Source organism: Camelus ferus, chromosome 12, assembly GCF_009834535.1.
Source record: "Camelus ferus isolate YT-003-E chromosome 12, BCGSAC_Cfer_1.0, whole genome shotgun sequence".
NCBI lineage: Eukaryota > Metazoa > Chordata > Mammalia > Artiodactyla > Camelidae > Camelus > Camelus ferus.
In genome coordinates, this window is record NC_045707.1 from 57,888,829 (window position 1) to 57,905,116 (window position 16,288).

Below are 16,288 nucleotides of genomic sequence, written 5' to 3' on the forward strand. Positions count from 1 at the left end.
AGTCTTCTTAGTTTGGCTCTAGCGAATCATCTCTGATGCTCACTGAAAACTGATTTGAACTCTGTCTTATACAGGCTTACATTTATAATTGGGAGCTCTTTTATTTTTTATGTCATGTAAATAACGGCAGATAACTGGTGGTGTCTTAGATTTGAGGAGCAATTTACAGAAATGACTTCTTTACGGGCCTACCTCTGCTAGACGCTGAGTTTCTAGACAGCAAGCACTGCTCTGCACGGGCGTGTCTCTGGCACGCCCCTTGCATGTCCACAACAAATACCAAATGAACCAAAAATAGACATTATGCAAACAGGAGTGATCTGCTGCCCGAAGCTGTTTAGAACCAGGACTATAAAATGTTCTATTGAAGCCCCTCCCCACATCCTCTGGGCCCACCTTCACTTCACCTGCATCTGGGTTTCTGGGCAAATTGAGATGCTCTAGCACAGGCTTCTTTCTGTCTCTGCCTGAGGACAGAGGCCAAGCAGGACAGACCAGAGGAAATGCCTTTCAGGGGGTTGAAAGCCCCACAGAGACCACCCCTGACCATTGAGAGGCAAGAGTGCTGTGTGAGTACTCCAGCTCCTCCCAACCCTCAGAGTAACAATTCCAAAACACTCTGCACACCTCCTTAAAGGGACCCCAGCATGGCTGAACCCCAGATGCCTAAAGCAGGAAGCCCCTTCCTTAACAGAGCTGTGTTGGATTTTCTCCCTTCCAAGTCTCCCACCCTTCTCTCCCTCACTCCTACACATATAAATTTGTGTGCAAATTGATAAATAAATTAGCTGCCCCTGCTTTCAGGGGAAGAATTCTGAAATGTGATGAAAATGCAAAAAAGTTCCAAGCAGTGGGTGCATACATTCACATAACTGATGAAAGAGGGCAGCCCATTCTTCTCCAGTGCTGATTATATCTCCACCGGCGGGTGAGAAGAATGGAGAAGTGCAGTCTTTAAATGAGAAATCACTGCCGCACACAAATACACTACTGACAGAAGTCTGTGTCTACCCTTTCTCTGCTCATTGTTCATCTCACTACCAGCATACTCCTGAGTCCTTATGTGCACAGATATCTGTCCATCTACGCTCTGTCTCCCTAGAGCAGGGGAGTGAATCTGTGGACGAGAATGGCCTTATAGCAGATGAAATTTCAATCCTAAACAGTACAATGCATGATTGGGACTTCACTGCCCTTCTTAAACATTCTTCTCTTAAAATTTGTTCAGATATTAAATAATGTAGGGCTGGTGTTCTGCTCTTCATTCTCTCTAAAACAGAAATTAAGACAAGAAAAGTTCACTCCTCACTTATTAACAGAAGGGAAGTATTAAGGTACCTCTGGGGAGGGTGGGTAAATCATACAAATTCTGAAAATACCCAAATGGACAGTATAAGCCTACCTGTAGGTTGCTTCACGGGACAATTTTGGGGCTATATTTCGCAGGTTCTTCGATCTAGTGGGCTCTACCAGAATACAGTTTTTCTCAAAATCAGATTTTCTGCTGAGTCATGCTGATGTCTTTTTGTGGTTAATATGGTCTACTGGCAAACGTGCACTTGACATTTTTCAGAGAAAAATCATTTTAACCACTTTACATGATACATAAGTACTTAAGTACACAAAACATTCTTTTAAAGAAAAAAAAGTGTTTCCCTTCCATAGACAATCCTTTGCCCATTCTAGTACAAAAAAAGATCTCCACTCTTGATAAGAATAAACTTTTTCTGTCTTCTAAATTATCACAACAGCATATCAAATCTGCCTTCAGTTCTCTTTAATTAAGTTCATAAAATATAAAAAATCAGGCAACCATCAGAAAATGCCAATATAAATTGATTGCAATTCAGCACCTGACAAAGACCTCCTTGAATGTATAAGCTGTTTGCTACATAGATACTCAAATCATATTACTTTCCAAAGAAATACCTTTATTAAGTTAGGATTCTCTATCTTACCATCCATCTTTAATAGAGAAATAATTTTAAAAATCCACCCACTTGAACATTCCAACCACAGTTTGAAGATATTGCAATTATGTTATCCAATTTCCTTTAGATAAAGGGGTCCAAGCAAAAAGGCCTCCTCAAATTCAGTGCTATCCCACCCCTCCAAAAAAGAAAGGTCACCTCTTCATCAGTGTCTGTAATTTAGATTTATTAGATGATATAAAAGCCATTTCTCAGGACACCAAGACACCTCTGATGCCCTTTTGCGGTACTTAACTCAGATCACGTATACCTTTTTCTGCCCCTGTGCACTTGTATTTGTTCCATTATCACTGTCCTAACTGATATTGTGCTTAATTTTTAAGCCAATTAAAATGTTCTGGCAAGTAGATGAGATTAAATCTCCCACAAATTCTGGGAGCCTATCAGTAGGGAACTGAAGTGAAGAGCAAAAAAGCATTTGACCACAGACAAGTGAATGTGAACTAAGCCTGACCTGGAGGGTCGCAGAAAAGCACAAGAGAAGTTACCCTGCCTCTTCCTCCTCCTTCCTGTCTTGCTTTTAGCATTTTATTTGCCTCCACAAAGGTCTCATTGTTGCAGTGACAGCAGAGGCCCAAAGCAGAATGGATTATTTCTCTGCCTCTCTCTCCATCAGAGGCAGAACCTACCTGGGCTGCTAAAAGAGCTCTTTTCTGTTGATTTTCATTAAACCCGTTTCTGGAAGAAAACAAAAAGAACTTGTATAGTCAAAGGCCCCTAGGCAACCTGAACAAGCCTTTCCCAAGAGAGAGCTGGTGTTTTCCTCCTGATTTCCATCACTTCATCAAAGAGGTCTTTCTTGGTTTAACATTGAAAAGGTCCCCCTCCCCCTTTAGGAGGGGTTAGATTTGGGTGGCGGCGCTGTCTCATTTTACAAAATTCAGGAGTGTCTCCAGATCTCTCCAGTCTCTGATGTAAATTGCATTTTAGGAGGGAACTTTGAGATAGAGAAATAAACAAAATAAGGTACCCCTGCAGCACCAACACGCATGATAATTTCTCCGCACGCCTTCATAAAACCGGTGAGATAAGCATTCTCCAAGCGCGGGTTCACTTTTTCCAAACATCACACTCAATTCTTTCCCTTTCCATATCTTAAAGGGCAGATTAACATTAACATGAATAAGCACATCAAACTGTGGGTTACCGCAATCAAGTGGTGAGTAGAACTCTTTTCATTAAGCAGATCAGTTTAGTCCAAAAAATGATTTTCATTATTTACTGCTAGAACCATTTGACTCTATGTTAAGAATACAGCACATTTCTAATCAATGGTGGATATTAATAATAACAAATAAAAGAGTTACTGAATATTAATAATAACAATATAAAAGGCTCCGCAACAAATTTTTGAAGTGAAAATAATGTCTTCTTAGTATCTACAGTCATTGGACACCACCAAGAACTCCTCTTGTAATCAAAATGAAATACTCCTGCTTCATTAGCAAGGAACTGAATGCTTCATATTTTTTAATTTGTGGCAATATCTTAAAGAACTACATCTTATACCCTTATTTTGTAAAATATCTCATTTATTTTTTTCAAAAGCAAATACAGTGATCTGCTGAACTTGTCTTATTCCCGTTAACTTTATGGTTTAGAGGACATAACAAATAAGAAATACTCACTCTGATATTCTTGTCAAGACGGATGAAGTACAAATATATCCTGCCAGAGATAAATACATATATATATATGATAAGGATGAAAAAATTATCAAAAAATCTTGGTCACATGTTCTGATTATAAAACAGATTATTTGAACCTAAATTCTAAAACTTAGACTAAGTTTTGTTATTAGTTATTTTATATTTTCTAGAGTATTTTAACCAGCAAATTCCCTGTGAAACATCAGGGTGACTAGTAATCCAGAAAAAAATGGGCAGTATACATAGATTTATATAGAGACATAATACAGTAGGGACAAGCACTAGTCTTGGAGTCAGAGATCCCAGCTTTACCATTTAGTAAACGCCAAGATGAAGCAAGCTACCAAACACATCACAAAATGATGATGGTAGCCAAGCTGATCCTCAAAGTTCCTTCCAGCTCTCATCGCTCTTAAGACATTTTTTCCCTTGGCGTTTCGGTAATGACTAGGATTGGAAGACAATGTTTCTGACCTCTCTAGTCTTCTACACTTCAGAAATTTCTCCCACTTCCCCTATGAGCTCCAAAATACACAGCCCTTTTCAGGGATTAAAAATGAACAACTGAATGTAAATAAATGCTTTCTGCCATAAAAATAGTTTATAAAAATGAATTCTTTACCATTCTTTAGGTTGATGGCACTGAGGAAGTTTAAGTACCAAACTTTTCTTTATTAACTATAAAATTTCAATTTTTTAAATGACACAACTATTTTAAATCATTCTTCAGGAGAGAAAAAGCTAGAGCTTCTTCTAGTAGAGTTGCTTATCATGATAAGGGCAGGATTTAACATTTAAAAAAGAGGACCTAGAAAGTGAAAACTAAAAGTTCCCAGTTATCCACATCATTAAGAATTGTTTTAAAAAAGGTGATCTGGATGTCATTTAGAATCTATCCATTCTAATGACTTCAAAATGCTCTACAGAATAAGGGGAAACTATTGTTATCATTCACCAGAGAGATTGAAATACAATAAAAAAAGGTAGAAATAGAACATGAGTTCTTACCTTGTAGTGAAAACAGCAGTGTATGAAGCAAGAATATACTCCAAGGTGTCATCAAATTGAGTTTTCTCACAATGTTCATTTCAGTGTAGCCTTTCTCCCTCAAATGTAACCAAATTGTTGGTCTTTACTATGATGGCATCTTAGAAGTGTGAGTATTTGTAGAGTGCTCAAGTTCTCATAAGATTTAGCTTTGTAATAAAATAATTCAAAAAGGAATTCCAGGCTTTCTAACTACATACAGCATCTGAAGCTTTAGAACTTGCAGGCAAACCTTTGGCTGAGCCTCTCATTAGTTATGCAGGGCAGCTTCCTATCTGAGCCTGTATCAGTTACACCCTACCCTGCTCCTGCACATCACACTCCTTTTTAGCCTATATTAGCTTTTTATGGCTTCTAAAGACAGGAGCATCAAAAAAGCAAACAAACAAAAACCCTGTTGTCTTTTGATGTCATAAGAGATAACCATTATTCCTACTTGTTGATCTATTCTGTGTTTTATTCATAAAATAACATTACTGTTCTTTGCAAAAAGATGATATAAAATCCTATCGATCATTCCTCTAATGTCTAGATGTTCTCATAAACTTATTTAAGAATTAAAAGCAAACTAAAATTATGTGCATAAAATTTCAGCTCAAGTCCCATTACAGTGGAGTTTAAGGTGACATATTCATGTGCCTACCGATCTTTCTGTTAAACATTCTACAATAGCTGATGATACTTTAATATTTGACTTTAAAAAGAAAATAAATTGCCTAATCCTGAGAACCTTCCCTCACACCCCGTTCTTCCATCCTCTATGATAAGTATCCAATTAGACAACAAAGAAGGACTTCTTCACCCAGCAGCAAGCACACTCTTCTCTTGAAGCAAATGACTACCTAGACTGGCATCACAGAAAAGCTCTAATATTTCATAATGAAGTCCACAGAGATGAGCTAAGCCCCACAAATGAGCGAAAGCCATGCTTATATAATGGGTGCACATTTCCTACTGCAGATCCCATCAGTTACCCGCACCAGTATCAGACTCAACAGCTGGAGCACAGCGGTCAGGAGCGGCTAACTACACAGGAACTACTGTATGAGACAGAAACGCACAGCAGTCCTTAACATCTTGTTTTACTCTGACACCTCTTCTGCCATGACTTCCTGATCTTATCTGTGATAGGTACTTGACGTCTTTATATATTGCATGCCCAACATCTATTACATAAGAAGTTTCTTGTCTGGGTCACAAATTCAATTATCTTTTACTTTTGTTCTACATGATTTTTATGCCTTTCCATTGCCTACGTAATTGCTAATTCCATGGGCCAAGAGAAGATATTTGCTTATAAATTCATCTTTTAAGCATGAAAGCACACACAACCTCCCCCAAATATAAGTAGCTATATGCCTATACACACACACACACACACACACACACACACTTGCACATGTACACTCATTTTAAAATTTTGATGGATAAGCTTAAATAATTTAAGTATAGTATGAGTTGAATAAATATTTATTGAAAAGTTGTTGGTCACTACTCAAATTGATTAGACAATCATTACTCTTAAACTAATTAGACAATAAATTAATATAATTCTAAAGAGATGGGCTTTGTTATTTATAGTTACATCCTAAATATTGGTCCAAAAATATGTATCGATTCAACCACAATCAAAACTAAAATATTTCAGATACTTAAGAAGATGTGGATACAGAATAAATTTAAAAGTTAAGCTTGAAATTTGGTTAGAGAACAATAATTTTCCTCCAAAGAAATTTTTTAATCAAGAGCAGCAAATTTATTTATACAGAATACTTACTGACTCTTTCTGAAAAAGGTGGAAATGGACATAAACAATATACATTACTAAGTCCCCTCCTTAATTTGCAATAGTTTTTCTTGGCTTCATAGTTTCCCATATAAGTCAATCTAAAATATGAAGATTCTATAAATCATATTTTAGGATTATTTTTTCACCAATCTGGTAGAAGTTTGACTTTTTTTTCTTTGAACTCAAATTTTTTTGACAAGTGGCATGCCTATGGAAAAATCCCAAATGGAAACCGAAGTTAAATTTTATGGTTCAAAAAAGAACTATTTTGATAATGTTCATTGCTATGTCTAAATATGACCAGAACTTAGTGAGAAAGTGTTAGTAAACAGCAACATAAAGCCATGTGAAAAGTACTTACTTCTAATATAAACTTAGATATTTTGTATACTTAATTCAAATGTAATAACCCAGAATTTTTCATCTCAAATTTCATACAGTATCTTTAAACTTTCCATCAAAAAGCACCACAGCCATTTTCACTGGTTAAAGTTGAAAATTCCAAGACTCTATCATCTGGCATTTTGAACTCTATGCATTAAAACCTAGAAATTATTCTGTCTGGTAAAGAAAATAGTAGCAATTATAACAGGAATTCTCAGGGTGACCATTCTTTTATAGAGAGAGGTTTAGCATACCTGCTTGCTTTCTATTCCTCCTCCATCCAGGCTCAGAGTAGGTGGGAGATTAGTAAAGGAGAAGGAACAATGGTAAAGAAAACAATACCAGAAATTCCAAGTTCTTTTTCAACTAACTGAATATGAATTCATTACATTAAATGGGAGGCTGCATGAAAATAGGCAAAATAGACTTCCATGAATAGTTGCAATAGAACAGAGAGTTTAGATGAAAGATTAGACCCAGAACCACAAAAGAAGGAATTTATGACTGTTGCTCCATGCAGTTATTACTGTCAAAATTTAGTTGACAGCTTTTATATTTCATTCCACCCTGACAAAGGAACTTCGGCAAAAAAAGGAGTCAGCCATCAGCTTGTGAAGAGATATTAAGTTCATAAGAAGCCTGAGGCGACTACATAATGCATGGGGGTAAACAGTTCCCTTTCTGCTACCAGAGCACTGCACATTTTCCCACATGGAACATGATCTTTAGAAAGTTGATACCTGACAGACCATTGGCCTCAACACACCACATTAAACACAACTGGCAGGAATGGGAAAATGTTGGGCTTATAGTTTATGCATCAATAATAAAGAGGAGGGTGTTTTTAACAAAGTACATCATCTTTAAGAAAACTTAGTGTCTTTGGTGGTTTCTATAACATTCATTTTTTCATTCATTGAGATCAAATCTAAAGGAGATAACATTTGATTCCCATCATATCAGTTTCTACTAGTGAAATGCAATTATTTCTCATTTGCTTTACTAAACCTAACACATTTCAGATGCAGTGATTTTTATCCAGAATTTATGTTATCATTGAGCAGCAAAAAGAATCCTGTATCTTTGATGTGATTTTAAGAGTTTAACTGTCTTATTATGAGATAGTTTTGCAGTATTTTATTTTTGCTTTCAGGAAATGTGTTGCTTGGCACTTTCTGGAATGTTTCATATAACTGAATTTACAAATGATATCTATCTTAGCTTTTCTGAATACAGACATGACTGCGCGTCATAAGCGATATCTGTGTTGGTCATGATTTCAATTTAAAGCTCACCCACAGAAGTTAATGTGTTGTATTTTATAGGGACATTAGTTTTCCAAATTGCTATGGTGCCACTGATTTGCAATATCTTTATCTTGAAAGAAGTAATGTTCCCACAACTAAAGTTTCCTCCTGTCAACATTTTAGCATCAAGTTCAAGATCTAAAACCAGTATTTCTTGCAGTTCTCTTTCTTTTCTAAACTACTGTAGCACTCACATACTATAGCACATTACACGTGCATTTATAATATATAGTGTAACATATGAGGTGCACTGCATGTATAGCAATATAAATTAAGTGGGTTTCGCGTGCTTTCGATTCCGTTTTGTATCTTCAGTCATTTTAGATGTACTCATTTTAGAGCTGCTGAGGGATAATGCTTGAATTTCACAGGAGGAGGAGGGTTCTAATCCTGTTGTTAGGCGTGTTTGCTTCTCGAATTTACAGTGGATTACCTCATAGGTTTTGCGATTTTGAATTTTGGGTCCATGTCTGGCAGGGCATTATCTATGGGAATTCTTTACTGCCGTGGTTGAAGATGTGTCCCTCCAAAGAAGAGTTTGCATCTACTTCAGCCTATTGCTCCAAGGAATTTCATGTTAACTTCTCAACTTGAGGGTTCCCAGAATACAGAGAATGAATTCAGATCTCAAACTCAAAGTGAAGGCAGGCCAAATCTAGTTTTTGCTTTGTTTTTGCCCTCTGGTGATATCTCTTACTTCCATCCAACCACTTAAAGGAATGACTATCTTATTTTATTCGGCATGCGCAAGTATTGTATAGCTGATAAACTTTTAGGTCATCTAATCTACTGTACTGTCAAAAACAGAAGCATCAACTATCAAAAATTATATACTCTTGTTTTCTGCATTACCACTTTATATATTCGCAACTTACTTTCTCAACTTAATTACAAACTTGTGATATGGAGTCATCTATGATTCACAGGTAAATACTTATCAAATTTAACCCTCCAACCAATTTTGTCCAAGTTATTCAAGACAAACAACTATAAATTTATAAAGAAAGCATATCAAAATATCTCATACTTGAATCAAATTATGTAAGAGATAAAGGAAAACCTGCCAGATCCCTAAATGTCATGATTGAGATGACTTCCTGTAACACCGAGATTCTGACTCAGACACCTGATGGCTTGATTTATGACAATAGCCACTGAAACCATTCTGGAGTGCTGAACACCAACTTATCATCTACTTTTTCTAAGTTGGCAAGGTTAATACAGAAAAACTGCCTTTAAAGACAAGGTATTGTTGTGGTTTTCAGCAGAGCACATGTCAGTATGAAAACATAACTTAGAAAAACTAAGCCCTTCTTTGTGATTTGAGAGTCACATAAAGGTCAGATCAGTCCAAAAAGTGTTCACCCCTTATCTTGACACGACCTCTTCCCTGGCTCTCGGCCGAATAAGAGTCTTACTGAGTTACATGCAAAATTGTTACATTATCTCCCAAAAGCTGCAGTGAAAAAACACTAGTTCTCTTGGAAGGTTTTCTTCAGTCTTCTCTGCTAACAAGATAAGTGTATCAGCTTTACCTAGGTACAGTGGTGGTTCTCAAACTGGTGTGTGCAAGGATCATGTAAGGAGTATATTAGAAGCACAGATTCCCAACTCCACCTCCACCCCATTCAGTGGCTCTCTATGAGTCAAAGGGCATTCAGCATGTGTATTATAATAGAGAGTTGAGCTTTAGGGAAATTAAATACCAAACTAGTTGATTCTAGTTCAAAAAAAAAAAAAAAAAAAGGAGTGTAAGTGAATTACCAATATGGAAGCAATGACAGATCCCAGTGCAGGGGAAAGAAGCAGAGGCTGAAAAAATTTAAGCAGAGGTGGAGGGCCAGCCTTACAACCTACTAGTGAGCAGTTCCTTGTTTGGGAACATGAAGTAGGGATGTTATCTAATTTGCCTACTCTTTCCACTCTTCTTATGCCGAGAAACCCCCCTCAGAGATGGCATGGCCTCTGCTCCGTTGGCATCACATCTTTACAACTCTCACTGTGATAGGTGGACGGATGGCTCCCAAAGACACCCATGTCCTAATTCCCAGAACTTGTGACGTTTGCCTTACACGGTGAAGGAGACTTAAAGGTGTAATCAACTTAATGATCCCTTTAACTTAATTCCTTGTGGGCCCAAATGTAACCACAGATTCTTTATCAGTGAAAGCAGAAGTCAGAAAGAACAGAGTGGAAGAGAGATTCCAAGACCGAGGAAGCAGCCACAAGCCAGGGATTTCAGGGAGATTCTGGAAGTCAATAGAATGCGTTCTCTCTTAGAGCCTTCAGAAGGAATCCAGTCCTGCCAACATCTTGATTTTAACCCAGTGAAGCTCATTTCAGACTTCTGATCTCCAGAACCATAAGATAATACATTTTTGTTGTTTTAAGTCACTAAGTTAGTGGTAATCTGCTACAGCAGCAACAGAAAACTAATGCACTTACTTTCTCTGGCTACCTTGATGTTAAATGAAATAATATATGGTGGTCCTACAACAGATCCAATTTTCTTTTGCAAGTATTGAAACATAAATCACAGAGATGAAAGTCACATGTGGGCTTTGTGGTCACACAGAATTAGGGATGGTAGTTATTTTCCAGTCACGTGCATGCTGTTGAATAGGCAAAGAAAGTTATTCTGCAAAGGGAGGTAGGAGAGTGGAGCAGATGCTCAGAAGGAAGCAAAGCAACAAGTGATGGAGAAGATGCTTCACCGCATTTTGGGTTGCATGACCACATCTATCCAATCACGTTCTTTTCACTTAAGATAACTTGGTCAGGATTTTATTCCTTGACATGCAATGATCCATACCTGAGACAGAGGAACTGAGAAAAAGGAGGACGACCATGATGGCTGATTTCATGTATCAACTTGACAGGACCACCTGGTCCCCAGCTATTTGATTAAACACTATTCTGAATGTGTCTGTGAAGGTCTTTCTGGATGACATTAACATGTGAATTGGGAGACTGAATAAAGCAGACTGTCCTCCCCAGAGTGGGTGGGCTCACCTCTTCCACCAGAGGACTACATAGAACAAAAAGGTGAGTAAGGAAGGATCCGCTCTCTGCCTGAGTGTCTTTGAGCTGGGACATCAGTCTTCTTCTGCCTTCAGACTCAGACTCAGACAAGAACTACACCATTGGCTTTCCTGGGTCTCTAGCTTGCCAACTACAGATCACTGGACAATGACCTTCTAGTAATGGATACTGTTAACTAGATGGAGTTTACTATCCCAAGGTTCCCAAATCATCTGTTTACACATAGAAAAAACCCAGAGAACTAGGATGTATGTATAAAAAGATGTATTTTCCCAGAAAAATCTTGAAAAATATTAGATAAGAGGGGAGATTAAACTTGTGAGTGAGAACCCCAAGAGAAACAGAAATAGCCTCTTTACCACTAAGTACTGTGCTGACTTCAGCTACTCCTCTGCTGTCCGAGAGTCAATCCAGGAGCACCTCTCAGTTAGACTGCTCTTACAGTATTCCACTGGGAGAAGTCAGGGCAACTTCAAAGACACAGGGAAGTTGTGACAAGACTGGGGGTTTGGGAGACCTTTTTTTTTTTTAGCACTGAGTGGCTTGGAGATGAAGACTTTCATCTCAGGATTATGTGGTGGTATGTGGATAACAGGCAGGAATACCCTTGGATAGATTAGATTATTGTCCTCAGTACTTTATTCATATTCTCCTTGTTACAGAATTAGGTTCTGTCTTCCCTTTTCTATGTGCTTTTGCAGGACCTCCCACTGGAGTAGGAAAAGTGTATATCCCTTCCGCAAAGATGTATGAATTGGTCACACGACTCTCTGGCCAATGTAATGTTAGCAGACACTACTCCAGCAGAGGCTTTACCTGTGCTTCAGAATTTTGAATTGCTCTCTTGAACTCCTGCTACCCGCCCCCTCCCCAGGAGAAGAGTATGTCCTGGGTAGCCACTAGTCCAAGGAGACTGAGGAAACATGGAAGAGACTCCAGAAAAATAAATGCATAGTATGCCACTGAGAGCTGGGGATGTTAGTTATATGTAACATGATTGTAGCATCAACCTTCCTCACTTAGAAGAATCAGTAGGCTCCGTGCTTTGGGAGGGCAATTAGGGGTGGTGACATGGCCCTTCCTTGGCTGGCACTTGAGGGGGCTTTCTCTTCAGGGTGGCCTTTCACTAGGCCTAAAAGAAAGCACTCAATTCTACTTTCCTTCACAGGTTATGCCTCAGGACTACTACTTCTGGGAAAATAGATGGGAAAACGCATAGGATTACAGTATCTCCATAGACAGAGAGGTACAAATACCCACTTTTTTTTCTGGTAGAGCAAAGCTAATTCTTACTCATTTTCTAGATTAAATTTAGTATCACTCCTGCTGGGTAGCCCTTCTCCAATATCAAGTTATCTCAGCCTTTCATGTGATGTATGGTGCATGCCACTGTCATCACTCTCAACACAAAGTATTATATATTTATTGATCTGTTTCACCTGCTGTGGAGTTTTGAAGGCATGGGACACATTTTATCATGTCTTTTCTTCACTGTCTCAAAAATATTTGTTAACTGAATGAATTTATGTATGCCCCTGCTATAAGACCCTTGGGGAAGTAGAGTTTTCAAAGCCTCTTTTATCTGAGTAGGGGGAGATTTAATGCATGGCCTCATCAGTGGACCAGGCTAACTCCTCCAAGTGAATGAATCTAAACACTGCCCTCCACAGGTCAAGCTAATAGATACGAGTTTGTGAAGTTAGTGATCAAAGAGCTCAAGGAGACATGATAAGGGCTGTCAGTCACTGACAAATATCTACTGCTTGTCTTATAAATTCAAGTGGTAATGACAATAGTTTTGAATATGAGGAAGAAGGAAGACTCCACAATACAGAAAAATTTTTTAATAATTTTTTTTTAAAAAAGGAGGTGGCTTCACAAAGGGCGGGCTGAAGGTAGAAGCAAAGTATGGATAAGCAAAGGCAGGACCTGAGTGCAGCTCTCCCGGCAGCCCTCAGATGCCACTTGACAGATGAGACCACGTGCCTCCACGGGAATGCTGTGGAAGGTTGTGGAGAGTCTGACCTGAGAGCTCACAAGATGGCTACTATCTTACGAAAGAACAACCTTAGTATTAAAAGTCTTCTGGTTGGACTGTTTGGCTAAGGATTCACAGACTTCAGAGTTCTACAAAGCCAGTGAGAACTGAAGTCGAACCCAAAATCACCAGAGAAGATGACCAGAAGAACAAAGTAGGAGTTAACAGCCGCTTCCATCAGCAGCTGCAAACATCAGAACACCGAGAATAAGACCAATTGTACAGCAGAGGTCGCAGGACCATGAAGAAGTCCAGACAAGCCATTTGCAGAGGAGACCAACGCTCATCCAGAGAACGCTATACAGACCTCAGAGCCAGTCTCCCAAAGACAGACGAGGACAAGTGAGCCCCACCCACCACCGCACCTCGATGCCAGCTGGGGAAGGAGCTGGAATTCTAAAGGATATTTACATAAGCCATCCAAACAGAGCTGTGGATGGTGGTCATAATAAGGTTAGCGACAGAAAAAAATACAGAACCTAATTGTTCATTCTACATCTGCATGTCATGTTAGTAAATCTGAGGCCCCACTACATTTATAAATAACAATATTATTACATCAACAATGACAGATGCCATGTGAGGTGTGAAGCTGAAAGGCTATATACAGCATTTTAGAAGACAGAACTGAAACATCAGTGAACCTTGCCAGAGACAATCATGTTTACTACTTCCTATGAAAGACCAGAGGGGAGAAAATTAGCTGTGGGTCAGGGGAAAGGGGCTGCAGCCCAGTGCTCACAGACATACCAAGGGCTGCACTCACCGTCTCATCCACACACATCCCCCTGCACACCAAACCCCAGGGGCAGCTCCACATCCCACCCCCAGATCCCAATCTCAACAAAATCTCCCCCATTTTACAGCTAGTGATGTGTTGGTCAGTATTGAACAACCAGCTCAGAGGGAAAGGGAGAGCTCAGACCTGGAGTGTGTGCAGATTTCCAGGGTGTAAATAAATACTCCCACCCCAGCCAATTTTGAGCTACTAACGTGATTCCAACTGACTCATAAAATTCCTGCAAATTTAATAATTGGCTTTTATAAAGAGGAACTGGCTTCAGCTCCACTACACTGCTACCTAGTTGAAGAGCCACTCTAGGGCACTGCCTAGATCAAAATCTAGTATGAGTGGACCCCACAAACTGGTGAGTTTTGACCTGTACTTCTGCCTGACACCCACTGTGACCTTCAAAAGGATGTTACATTAACAACTCAACACAGAGGGAAAAGTGTGACAATGAATATGTATATGTTCATGTATAACTGAAAAATTATATAACAGATCAATAAATATATAATACTTTGTGCTCTACACTGGAATTTGACACAACATTGTAAAATGATTATAAATCAATAAAAAATGTTAAAAAAACAGAAAAAAAAAGAAAAAAAAACTCAAGTAGTAGGTTGAATTTAAATCATACAAATTTCAATCTACTAACCAGACTTTCTATTTTCTTTTTATTTAATAAACCCACTTCTATCCAGGAAACTGATTTCCCTTTCATCTGAGCTATGCTTCATAAGGTAATTTTTCTTCAGTTGTGCTATGAATTTGCTGGGGTTTTTTTTCACTTTCTTTATTGAATTATAGTCATCTACAAATTTTGAACTCTCTTCCCACCCTCCTCCTCCTTAGCAACCACAAGTTTCTTTCTATGTCTATGAGTCTGTTTCTGTTTTGTATTTATGTTCTATTTTTTTAGATTACACACATGAGCAATCTCATAGTGTTTTTCATTCTCTTTCTGGCTTATTTCACTTAAATGACATTCTCCAGGGACATCTATTTTGCTGCAAATGGCATTATGTTGTCATTTTTATGGCTGAATAGTATTCCATTGTATAAATATACCAACCTCTTCTTTATCCAGTCATCTGTTGATGGACATTTAGGCTGTTTCCATGTCTTGGCTATTGTAAATAGTGCTGCTATGAACATTGGGGTGCAGGTGTCTTTCTGAAGTAGGCTTCCTGCTGGATATATGCCCAGGAGCAGGATTCTTGGGTCATATGGTAAGTCTATTCCTAGTCTTTTGTGGAATCTCCATACTGTTTTCCACAGTGGCTGCACCAAATTGCAATCCCACCAGCAGTGTAGGAGGGTTCCCTTTTCTCCACAGCCACTCCAGCATTTGTCATTTGTGGACTTTTGAAAGACAAAGCTGCCCACTATCACCACTCCTATTCAACATAGTCTTGGAAGGCTAGCCACAGCAATCAGGAAAGAGAGAGAAATAAAAGGGATCCAAATCGGAAAAGAAGAGGTAAAAGTGTTACTATATGCAGATGACATGATACCATATATAGAAAACCCTAAAAAGTCCACACAAAAACTACAGAACTAATCAAAGAATTCAGCAAGGTAGCAGGTTACAAGATTAACGTACAAAAATCAGTTGCATTTCTTTGCACTTATGATGAATCAACAGAAAAAGAAAGTAAAGAAACAATCCCCTTTAAAACAGCACCCAAAGTAATAAAATACCTAGGAATAAATCTAACCAAGGAGGTGAAAGACTTACACATGCAGAACTATAAAACACTGATGAAGGAAATTAAAGAAGACTTTAAAAAATGGAAAGAAATCTCATGCTCCTGGATTGGAAGAATCAATGTTATAAAATGGTCACACTGCCCAGGCAATCTACAGATTTAATGCAACCCCTATCAAATTACCCAGGACATATTTCACAGAACTAGAAAAAAATCATAATAAAATTTATATGGAACCACAAAAGACCTAGAATTACCAAAGTATTACTGAAGAAAAAGAAAGAGGCTGGAGGAATAACTCTCCCAGACTTCAGACAATACTACAGAGCTACAGTAATCAAGACAGCATGGTACTGGTACAAAAACAGACATATGGACCAATGGAACAGAATAGAGAGCCCAGAAATGAACCCACAAACTTCTGGTCAACTAATCTTCGACAAAGGAGGCAAGAATATACAATGAAATAAAGACAGTCTCTTCAGCAAATGGTGTTGGGAAAACTGGACAGCAGCATGTAAATCAATGAAGCTAGAACACTC

General features: G+C 38.4%; 1 long non-coding RNA gene across 2 annotated transcripts in view; it reads left to right on the top strand.

The window, feature by feature from the left end:
- The window catches only part of LOC116667760, a 41,536-nt gene that overhangs the window by 2,805 nt on the left and 22,443 nt on the right, over positions 1 to 16,288 (top strand). The window lies entirely within an intron of this gene.